A 13,225-nucleotide genomic window follows, 5' to 3' on the forward strand; every position below is an offset into this window, starting at 1 on the left:
TGCCCTTCATCTGCTTTTGGGGATCAAATCACTGGCTAAATTCCTGAGCATATACAATCGGAAATATCACATTCAAGTAAAATAGAAAAATATATTCATACATATCCAGATAAAGTAAACAAACCAAAATAAATAAATAATAATGAAACTCCTACAGTACTACAGTGAACACTAGTCCAAAATTTGCCAAAAGAAATTTTACATGTAAAAAGGTCTCTTTAATACTATAGTTGCTGTTTCGTAAATAGGAGAGAGTTATCTCACCAGTGTCTCCATGCCTTGTGCATTCTCCCTCAGTTATCTCTCTTTTTTTTTAAAGATTTTATTTATTTATTTATTTTTCCCCCCAAAGCCCCAGTAGACAGTTGTATGTCATAGGTGCACATCCTTCTAGTTGCTGTATGTGGGACGCGGCCTCAGTATGGCCGGAGAAACAGTGCGTCAGTGCGCGCCAGGGATCCGAACCCAGGCCGCCAGCAGCGGAGCGCATGCACTTAACCGCTAAGCCATGGGGCTGGCCCTCCCTTGGTTATCTCTTTACCATTAATCTTTTTCTCATCACCACCCTGCTCCCTGTTCATATTTTGCTCTTCCTGTCGGCAGCTCCTCTCCTTTCTACTCTATCTTACACATTTCTGCAGGATTCCATTTCCTAAACATAACACTGGTTCACGTACTTGTCATTCCTTACATTAGCATGTCTCACCCAAGATCCTCAAAACACATATGTTTCTGGACATGATACATGCTGTTTGATGAAAAAGAAAGGGAATCTGTGCTCAAATATACTTGGAAAATACAAATGAACAGAGTAAAGTCAGTTTCTCTACTTCTCATAACCTTTGGTATCCCAAAAACTCCATGCGAATTTCCAATTTAGAGCTAAGATATGAAGTACTTCTCAAATTAACTCATCAGAATCATTTTTTGCAGAACATTTTCCAACTTCTTGAAGGACACTTAAGAACACTTTTGAGATAGTGGTCAACAGTATAATAACTCAATTCTAAATCTGATGTTCCATGAACTTCACAATAGGGCCCTGTATTAGTTTCCCTGGGCTGCCATAACAAAGTACCATAAACTGGGTGGCTTAAAACAACAGAAATTTATTCTCTCTTGGTTCTGAATACTCAAAGTCCAAAATCAAGGTGTCAGCAGGGCCATGCTCTGAGGTCACATTCTGAGGTTCTAGGTGGGACACTGTTCAACCTAGTACAGGCCCCAACCATCTTGGTAATATTTTCCCTCACTATTCTTTTAGTGTTTCCTATATTTCAACCAATAAGGTTTAGTTACTGTCCCCTACACTATATCCGGTGCTTTCCTTCCTCTGCAGTTCAGACTTACAGATTACGTGCTGGGATGAGTTACCCTTGAGGCAGATCCTGTATGTTGGCTCACTCAACAACTGAACCAACTCTCTCACTTTCTTCTACTACTGAAGCTAGAAAGGGAAATACTTGACTTCCTAGCCACCCTTGCAGCTACGGGTGGTCATGTGACAAGTTCCCCACAAAAGTCCTTGATGATAAAATAAAAATGCAAATCATCATGAGGAGAAGAACCTTTTCCTTTTTATTTTACACTTTTCCTGTCTTCCTACCGGGAAAATGGAGAGACATGATGGCTGGAAGTGCAGCAGCCATCTTGTGACCATAAGGGTGAAAGGCATACACACCATATGTGGTAAGGCAAGAAGACCAAAGGAGCTTGGGTGCCTGAAAAGAATATTGAGCCTCCCAATAACATGGATTGCCTATTCCTAGACTTTGTGTGTGTGAGAGCCACTGTTTGGAGGGTTTTCTTTAGCTAGCAGCCAAGTGTAATCCTGATTAATAAACACCTTCCGTTTATTAAATTCAAATTCTTTCTGTTCTCGATGTTAAGACACTGCTTTCTACAGCTGGAAAAGGAATTTTCTTCTCTGAGTTGACATAATGACTGATTGCTGGGATTCATTTATCAATTAATCCTGCCCTGCCAGGCAGGATTCTATTCTACATTCTACCCTTGAACTCTTATCTCAATATTTTGTGTACCTTAACTATTTTCATATTTACCTATATAACTAAAGATAACATAGTTGTATTATATGACTCACAAAAACATAACATACCTAAGAGAAAGTATGGCTTATATTTCCTTCTACTTCATAGCATACAATAGCTGAAAATATTTTATCAAAACATGTCCACTATATTATTAAATTTGGGGTTTGTAACTATCGCTAAAGATGTTGTCTAATATTGTTTTCTCAAATAGTTCTTTTTGCTGAATCTTCTGCTACATCCATCAGACCGTGCTGCTGACATCCTACTGCTTAATAAATCTAGAGGCAAACATTTCAGATATTTTCTATAAGGAAGGCATAGTCTATATATTGATTTCTTTGAGAGAAGAAATTAAGTGTCTGGTACTCAAAGGGTCAGTTCAGAGTTTGTTTTTTGTTCAAACCATAACTTCTCTCTGCTCTTGGAACTTGACTCTTGGCAGAAAGATAGGCCTAAAATGTTCTTTTAGGAGTCCAGAGAGAAGGAGCCAGAAAGGACCGATGCTGATGTTTGCAATAAACTTTGAAGAATTTGGTAAATGTCCCATTTACCCTAAGATGATGTTTTGACAATCTTAGAGGAAAATCCCTTTATGGATTTAATGGATTCTGAAGATAACTATATATGTTTGCTTAGGCCTGGCCCCATAGCATAAACAGAGCCAAGCCTCTACTTAGTGCCTTTGCTACACACGTACACATTCATAAATATATACAAATACCCAACACACACATACATTCACAAACATGCACATATATACACAAAGACATTCGTAATACACACAGGTACACACATTCATAAATAGACACACATTCATAAACACACATATATCTACGAATACACACACACACACACACATTCATGCGCACACAGAAACTCTGCACTAATTCTTACGTATCTTGAATATGCCAGATCTTCAAGGTAAATGGAGAAAGAAATGTCCACAGTGTTTTCAGAAGAAAATTTATAATGAGAAGTTTCTGTTGTCTTCACCACTAGATAAGGAGCACCATGAACTAATGGCACCTAATTTGTTTTTAAATAGGATGAGAGAAGCCCCAGACCTCAAATCCCCACAACAAGTATTGTTTTAAAAGAATGCCATGCCACACCCTCTCCCACTTAATCTATGTGAGCCACCCATACTGGCATTTATTTAGTTCCTTAAATGCTATACCATCTTCCTTCCTGATTCAGAGACTTTGTCCATGTTTTTCCTTTCCATCACCTAGTTAACTGGCACTTTTCTTCCAAATTCTAGGGTAAATGTCCTCTCCTTAGGGAAACCTTAACTGGAAGAAGCACCAAGTGAGTTCTTCCTTTTATAGTCTTTTATAATCTTGAGTATATTTCTTATATTGTGCTCATCAAAGGTTGCAATTGTACATTTATTTGTGTGATTATTTAATGAAAGCTTGTCTCCAGCACTAGACTGTAAGCTAAGAAAGCAACGGTTATCTAATTTGTATAATATCATCTCTCCTGCACCTAGTAGAGTGACTGGCACATACATAGAGGATGAACAATAAATATTGTTTGATTTGACGGAAGGTTATCTCTGAAAGATCAGAAAGCACAAAGCATTGCTGCCTTGTATCAGAATACATTCAACTGCAAAAAGACAAGCTGAATACGGCTCAAACAGTAAAGGAAACTTATTGGTCTACACAGCTAGAAAGTCCAGATGTGAGGTGAATTTTAAGGATGGTACAATTCAATAGATCAATGGGGTGTACATGAACCCTGATCCTTTTCATCTCTCTCCTTCTGCAGCATCATCTTAGACCTGATTCCCCTCCATGGTCACAAGATGGCTGCCAAAAACTCCAAAGGTTGCATGTTTCTTGTCCATATTCAGAGGAAAAATATCTGCCACAGTAAAAGAAAGAATCCTACAAGTTCACAGTAATTGCGCTGGCATAGATCATATGTCCAGCACCACACCAGTGACTGTGGCCAAAGAGAATGGAATATGCTGACTGATCTAAGTCAATTCAAACTTACCTGTTGGTGCTAATGCTCCCATAAACAGGTGGATATCTGAAGGAATATCTTGGTAGTCTGAAGAAAGGGAAGAGATAAATGGATATTGTATAGACATCCAACTAAAATGTGCCATGCTAATGCTATGTAACAGTGCAGTACATATGGAGGTAGAGCACATTAAGAGGGTTACAGGTCAGTGAAAAGAGAACTCATGGAGTGTTAAGGACTGAATTGTGTCCCCCTAAATTCATATGTTGAAGCCCTAACCCCCAGTAACTTAGAATGTGACTGTATTTGAAGATAGGGTCTTTAAAAGGGTAATTAAGCTAAAGTGGGGTCATTAGGATGGGCCCTAATCCAATATGACTGGTGTCCTTATAAGAAGAGATTAGGACACAAACAACACAGACAGAGAGATAACCACGTGAGTTCACAGGAAGAAGGCAGCCATCTGTAAGCCAAGGAGAGAGGCCTCAGAAGAAAACAAACCCACCTACACCTTGAACAGTTCTACCCAACAGAACTATGAGAAAATATATTTCTTGTCTTTCAGCCACCCTGTCTGTGGAATTTTTTTATAGCAGCCCTAGAAAACTAATAGATGGAGATAATATAACTTCCAAATTAATTAGCCAACTATATATAACTTAATGGGAGTACAGTGATAACAGTGATAACACAGAGTTCTTTCAGGAGTATCACATTGGCTTTTCACTTGACTCTGGGTTCCTCCATCATATGTAGCTCCTGTGAAACTCTCATGCAAGTAAATTCCTGTCATAGTTTAAAAACATTCAAATTCCTGCTCATTTATGCTCAGGCTTTTATATTACTGCTCTTCTATAATCAGGCTTACATCATCCTCCCAGAAGACTTAAGAATCTATACGTTTCTATTTAAAAGATGTTTATAAATACTAAATACTTTTGTCTCTTGAACAAAACTGAACAAGAGCATGTTCACATTACATATTCAGCAAGAGAAAGTAAGGTCTTCCTAAACAGATCTCCCTAAAAAATACCCATGCCTCAGTATCCCAGGGTTCTGAAAAGCCAGTAGCCCCACAGTCTAACTGCAAGGACTAATATCATGGATCCATCTCTTCAGCAGATGTTTCCACTTCAACAATGGGACTATTAGTGAATATGAGGTAAGAGCTGACATTTTCCAACAGTTGAAGAACGATAGACAAATTCAGGGCCCTGCGTCTACATCGACTCCAGAGAGGTTATTAAAGAGACTTCTAGATCAGAATAGGAAACAACTGCAGCATAAACCTACTGCTCTTGAAAGAACTGAAACCCAAATCCTCTGCTTTCCTTCTCTTAATTTAGGATTCCTATATTAGACATGAACATAGGGCCATAAACTCAGCTGTGCCAGAATTGCAGATTTATTTATTGCTTTAGAGCTCATTTTAATTTTTGTAATGATTTTCTATTCTATGCCATGCTGATTATACTGCATTTCCCCACCAGATCCATTTTCACTTCTTCCCTGCTTGGTTCTGTGCCCCAGGAGGCTGACCTCTACAGTCTGCATTTCCTAGACTCCTTTGTTCCCTGGCTTCCAGGTGGGTTTGACCAATGGAATGAGAAAGCAGGAGGTAGTCAGTTCCCCATCCCTCACTTCTTTGCTGCTAGACAAAGCCCTGAGAAGGGTACAGGAACCTTCTGCTATGCCAGCTATGCTTTCTGCCTTACTGGATTGTGGGGAAATCCACATATTCCCAGGTAAGGATATGTCAGGAAGACTGGTGCAAGGCAGGTGGGAGATCCACATGGAAATCTGTGGCAGCAGCAAATTACCAAGTGACACAGTAGTATTTCCAAATGTTAACAATCATTTTAGTTGAATCGGTTCTTACTGACTGAACATCAGCCGTAGTTCTGCTCTAATCCATGGCCCCGCCTGTGGGTTTGAGTGTGAGGCTTCTGCTGGACTATCCTGTGGCCTAAATGAGGCACACTGGCCTCACAGAATTATAACTTCAATATTCTTTAAAAGAAAACTAGAATAAGACTTTGATTCTGTAATTTCAATAAACAACTTAACTACTTTGAGCCTCAATTTCTTCAACCAAAAATGGAGATGGTACATGCCTCATAGGATAACTCTAAAGGTAAATGAACTTAGCATGTGTAATATGCTCAGTATTGTGAATGACACCTAGTTTAAGGATGGTACTAGAGCAACCAATCTATGATCTAAACGAGGTAAAGTGACATACATACATACGTGTGTGTATGTATATACACACAGAGATATGTATAATATAATATATAAATATAATATAGATCATAACATATATTATATATTATTATAATTACATACTATTATATATAATTATATGATTAAATTTAAAAATTAAATATATAAACTTTAAAAATTAAATAGAAATATATACTATATAATTAATATAATATACATAATATATAATAATATATAATTTATATATATAAATCAGTACTTTGAATTTGTAATCAATACAGCAAGTATATACTTACTATAGTAATACAGAAATCATTATGTTTCAAAATCATTTGAAATACTTTCTCTTATCTTATTCTATTTGAATTTATTTTCTCCATAGAAAACTCAGGATGGATCCATTCCCTCTTTGTTACAAGATACATTTTTGTGAGGTTGTTATTTCAACCTTATCCCAATCCAACTCTTCCCACTCTCCACAGTTGCACTTTTGCTGCGCTTTCTTTTAGATTTTGAAAAGTCTTGAAATAGGCAAGAAAAATATTTTTACATTGAAATAAACCATCTGGCCACTTTATCCTGTTCCACGTCTAACATCCGGAGTTACTATAACATTTATTTATTAAATTCTTTATTCATGGAAGTGATATTACAACTATAAATTGCCATGAGTATTCAGCAACTGATTTTAACTCTTTCTTTTCCTTTTTTAACCAAGAAAAATTCTCCTTAAGACAAGAATTAAGAAATATTCATGAAAATTAGAGCATTGATCAGGAAATCTAGATCCAAACCTTAATTCTGCCACTAATTTTGTAATCACCAACAATTCACGCAATTTCCTCACGAGTTAAGTGTAGGATCGGGATAGGTGATCCTTAAGGAATCCTTCAAATTCAATTATTATATCTTGGTATTTCTAAGGTATTTTTAGCATAAAATAGCACCTAACATATATTCACCAATTATATCTCGGGCCATGTGCATTTAATAATCACAGCAACCCTACTTTCCAGATAAGAAACAAAACTGTGAGATTAAGTCTCTAACTCAAGATCTTATAGGTAGCTAGCGGAAGAGTCATAGTTTGAAATGATTATTTTGAATTCAAATCCTATAATGTAGTGAATATTACCTTATTTTTATTATGGTTTTCCAAAATAAACTAGAAGCTTAAATGACTTAAAAAAAAGTAAGGTTTCACAGGCAGTCAGCCAGTAAGTAAATAAGCAACAATTTTAGCAAATTTAAAAGACTGATAGGTATTCAAAATGTGTCAGTCAAGAAATGTGGAGATATTTTTAATCCATTTATAAATAAACTATAAATGTAATTCTGCATTTCTAGGGAGCAGAACAATAACCGCTACAAGAAATAACACCCTCTTTTTGCCTCAATGGAACCAGGGATTGTTTTACTCCAAGCAAATTCCGAGAGCATGGCACCTGCTGCCTATTTTCCTGCTGTGCTTCTCAGACAGGTGTTTCTTTCTTGGGTGCTAGTGGAATTCGATGAATGGTTGACTCATGACCTGCAAATCGTTACCTGCATATTTATTTTTATAGTCAGTAGATTGTTCCTCAATAGATAATAACGGTTTCCTAAGATTTATGGAAAACCAGTGACTCTGAAATTCCTACTGGTGAAAGTTTCAAAAAGATTCATGAGCTAGGAGTGTTTTTAACTGTTTTATAAGTAGAAAAAAACTAGGAAATATAAAATAATCTTAAATGAATACTTAAATATTTAATATATATTTTAAATTAACTTAATAAAAGGAAATGACAGTAGCCATCTCTGTGGCAGTATTGCAAGGATGAAAGGAATGGTATTGACAAAACTTTTTTTGTGTGTGAGGAAAATTAGCCCTGAACTAACATCTGTTGCCAATCCTCCTCTTTTTGCTGAGGAAGATTGGCCCTGGGCTAACATCCGTGCCCATCTGCCTCTACTTTATATGGGATGCCGCCACAGCATGGCTTGCTACACCACCCAGCCGGCCCCAACAAAACTTTTTTTAGATGTGAGATGATATTGCTCTTGGTTAACTATTAATCTCATTTACAAAGTCTTTAGGGTCCGGCCCAGTGGCGCCAGCAGTTAAGTGCGTGCGCTCCGCTGCAGCGGCCCAGGGTTCACCGGTTCTGTTCCTGGGCTTGGCAAGCCATGCTGTGGCGGCGTCCCATATAAAGTGGTGGAAGATGGGCACGGATGTTAGCCCAGGGCCAGTCTTCCTCAGCAAAAAAAAAAAAAAAAAAAGAGGAGGATTGGCAGATGTTAGCATAGGGCTGATCTCCTCACCAAAAAAAAAAAAAAAAAAGTCTTTAAAAGAAATACCTTTTTGAGGCAGTGATTACATTTCCCTTCACGCTATGCAATGCTTGTCTATGTAGAGTGCTGTAAAAAATAATCTTTGGGGGATATAGAACTTGAACTTCACTTCTATCTATTGATGTGAAAGCATCAGTAAATAGAAATGTCAGTAATTAGAATCAGTAAATAGAAATGACACGTCATTTCTATTTGGATACGGTCTGATGTCAGTTCTTCTGACTCACTGAAATTAAAGCTCAATGTACTTCTTTCCCTGGATAGAGCAATAGAAAAAAATTGCACTATCAATTGATCAAGATCAACTTGCACAGCCTATGCTGTGGTGTCAGGCCTCCTGACAATTAGGCATTTCAAAACCATTATATCTACTGTTCACAGATGATATGATCTTATATGTAGAAAACCCTAAAGATTTCACACAAAAAAACCTTTTAGAACTAATAAATGAATTCAGCAAAGTTGCAGGACACAAAATCAACACACACACGAGTTGTGTTTCTATACACTAAAAAAGAACAATTTGAAAAGGAAATTAAGAAAACAACTCCACTTACAATAGCATCAAAAAGAATAAACTACTTAGGAATAAACTTAACCAAGGAGATGAAAGATTTGTACACTGAAAACTATAAAAAAATCCTGAAAGGAATTAAAGAAGACACAAATAAATGTAAAGACATCCTGTGTTCATGGATTGGAAGATTTAATATTGTTAAGATGTCAATACTCTCTGAAGTGATTTACAGATTCAATGCAATCTCTACCAAAATCTCAAGAGCATTTTTTCCAGAAATAGAAAAAAAAATCCTAAAATTCATATGGACTCTCAAAGGACCCTAAATAGCCAAAACAATCTTAAGAAAGAACAAAATTGAAGGCATCACACTTCTTGATTTCAAAACATATTACAAAGCTACAGAATAAAAACAGTGTGGTACCAGTATAAAGACAGACAAATAGGCCAATAGAATAGAATAGAGATCCCAGAAATAAACCCTCACATATATGGTTAAATGATCTTCAGCAAGAGCGCCAGGACCACTCAACAGGGAAAAGACAGTGTCTTCAAAAATGGTGTTGGGGAAACAGAATATCCACATTGAAAAAAGGAAAATAGATCCTTATCTTGTACTGTATAAAAAAACTGAATCAAAATGGATTAAAGACCTAAATGTAAGACTTAAATCTATTAAACTCCTAGAAGAAAAGAAAGGGCAAAACTTTGTGACATTAGACTTAGCAATGATTTCTTGGATATGACACCAAAAGCACAAACAACAAAAGCAAAAATAGACAAACGGGACTACATCAAACTTAGCAAATTTTTGTGCATCAAAGGAAACAATCAACAGAGTAAACAGGCAACCTACCAAATGAGAGAAAATATTTACAAATCATATATCTGATAAGGGATTGATATCCAGAATATATAAAGAACTCCTACAACTTGACAACAAAAAAGAAAATAACCCAACTAAAAAGTTGACAGAGGACTTTAATAGACATTTCTCCAAAGATTATATATAAATGGCCAACAAGCATATGAAAAGATGTTGAACATCACTAATTATTAAAGAAATGCAAATGAAAACCACAATGAGATATCACCTCACACTCATTAGGATGGCTACTTTTAAAAAAATAGATATTAACATGTGTTGGTGAGGATGTGGAGAAATTGGAAACCTTGTACACTGTTGTGGGATTGTAAAATGGAGCAACCGCTAGGAAAAACAGTAGCAAAATTCCTTAAAAAATTAAAAATAAAGCTGCTATATGATCCAGCAATCCCACTTCTGGGTTTATATTCAAAAGAATTGATAGCAGGGTATCAAAAAGATATTTTCACCCACGTGTTCATTGCAGCATTATTCACAGAGATAGAAGCAACCTAAATGTCCATTGACAGATGAATGGATAAACAAAATGTCATATATACATACATTGGAATATTATTCAGGCTTAAAAAGGAAGAAAATCCTGTCACATGCTACAACATGGATGAACCTTGAGGACCTAATGCTAAGTGAATTAATCCAGCCACAAAAACATAAATACCATATGATTTCACTTACATGAAGTATCCAAAGTAGTCAAGTTCATAGAAACAGAAAACAGAATGGTGGTTAACAGGGGCTAGGGGAAGGGGGGAAAGGGGAACTGTTGTTGAATGGGTATAGAGTTTCAGATTTGCAAGATGAAAGAGTTCTGGAGATCCCTTTCAGAACAATGTGAATATGCTTAACACTACTAAACTGTACTCTTAAAAATGATTAAGATGGTAAATTCCATGTTATGTGTTTTTTACCACAATTAAAAAAAATTATACCTAGATTAGCTCAACAAGAATATTGTCAATTCTAACCATCTTCTTACAAGAGGATATAGTTCCTAACAACATTTAATAAGTTTCACCTATAGCACTTAACCTGTGAAATATATTTTTAGAGCATTGGTCTCAGGAAACGTATTTTCAAATGAAGAGTGAATGACTATCACCCTCAGTGTATACAGTAGAACCACAACAACACTTATGGTGATTATTTGGCTGTCAGTACCACCAAAAGTAGCATTCAACCTCATTTTCCATATAATTTCAGCCATCTTTAGAGAAAGAATACGTGAAGTGTAGCACATCTTTGTCTCTAAGAAAAACACTTAAAAATTTAAATCTGTGTGAAATGACCACTATAAATAAAGCTACTAGTCTTATCCATGGTTAGGTTTGCTTTTCACATCGTGACAAAAATAATCCCCTCCTGCCTAAAGGGCCATTTATTCCTAGGTCAGAAGACTCTACCTGCCAAATTGCCAGTAAACAAAATACTATATTCCTTGCCATTGAGCTATTTTGTATTTTAGCTCTTTGGCTACAAATTAGTATACCAATTTTCTTGGAAGAAATTAGTGCAATTCAGGGTTCATTTCTTTAATTATAACTGTAAGGATAAAATAAACTTCAGAAGCTTTTTTGCTGTTGTTAAAATAAATGCCTCTTAGCAGCATTTTATGCAACAAGAATTTTCTCTTCTTTTAAAAATATTGCTTATAAGCGTGCATCTTACCTTTTACCCACAGTAGAAATGTTGGCGTCATTCTTCACATTTTCCTCTCCCTTAGAAGAAATCATCACCCTCTGCTCATTTTACCAAATAATGTTAACAAATCCATTCTTTTTGACCAACAGCTGGTGTTGAGCTTGTTAAGAGTGTAAACTCTGGAACAACACATCCCGGGTTTGGGTCCAAGTTCCTCCACTTCTTTTTTTTTTTTGCTGAGGAAGATTTGCCCTGAGCTAACATCCACTGCCAATCTTCCTCTGTTTTTGTGTGTGAGCTGCCGTGACAGCATGGCCACTGACAGACGAGTGGTGTAGGGCCGCGCCCGGAACCAAACCCAGGCCACCCAAGGGGAACACGATGAACTTAACCACTAGTCCACCGGGGCTGGACCCTCATGCACTTAACTCTGATCTTCAGTAAAGTACTTAAACTTTCACAGCCACAGTTTCCTAAAAATGGGTATAATAATAATTCCTATTGATATGGTTGTTGTATTAAATGACTTATGTAAGAAACTAATGTATTTGCACATACTGACTGCTAAATAGCTTTTATCAGGATTGTCTCTATTATCATTGTCATAGTTTCAAGTCCTGTGGTCTCATCACTGGAGAGCTATAACAATCACCGTATTGGTCCACTTCAATTCCATCCTCCAAAAACCCTCTAGAGTGACCAATCTAGAGTACAAATCTGACCACATCACTCCTACACTTATAACCCATCCACAGCTTCCTGCCACTGACAAGACAGAAATCCTATTATGGCAAACAAGAGCCTCCATGACCGGATGCCATATTATCTTTTCAGGCGTATCTCATGCCATCCAGCCTCACATTACACTTCAACAGCTGCCAACTACAGTAGTCCCCCTTATCTGCAGGGGATATGTTCCAAGACCCCCAGTGGATGCTTCAAGTTGAAGATAGTACAGAACCCTATATACACGATGCTTTTTCCTATACATACATACCTATGACAAAGTTTAATTTAAAAATTATTCATGGTCAGAAATTAACAACAATAACTAATAAGAAAATAGAACAATTACAGCAATATACTGTAATAAAAGTTATGTGAACATGGTCTCTTTGTCTCTTTCAGTCCAAACCTGTCCCTGAATCTGTGTAGCCATCGCTTACCTGCAGTAAATGGCCAGATGTCACTCGTTTCAGGGGATCCCTTGCTGAAGTCTTCACATAGGCTCAATGCTTTCTGGTGCAGTAAGTTGACATCAATCAGAACACATTTTCCATTCATGTCTTCTATCCACAAATGTAATGCCTTTTCCATCTTAACTAAACATTTATCACATGTTGTGGCCATAACTTTTGCAGTTTGAAGTATGACAGCAACACTAGTACAAATTTTTTTCTTCTTCACAATTTCATGAATAGGAGATTTGTTCTTACCGTAGATCTTAACAACCTCAGCATATGATTTTTTTCTTTCCTTATTAAGTCGAGAATGTTTACCTTTTCACTTAAAGGAAGCACTTTGTGGCTTCTCTTTGGCATATCTGAATTGCCAGCATTACTACTCTTGCACTCTGGGGCCGTTATTAAGTAAAATAAGGGT

Source organism: Ceratotherium simum, chromosome X (genome assembly GCF_057802395.1).
Source record: "Ceratotherium simum simum isolate JZ-2026a chromosome X, ASM5780239v1, whole genome shotgun sequence".
Lineage (NCBI taxonomy): Eukaryota > Metazoa > Chordata > Mammalia > Perissodactyla > Rhinocerotidae > Ceratotherium > Ceratotherium simum.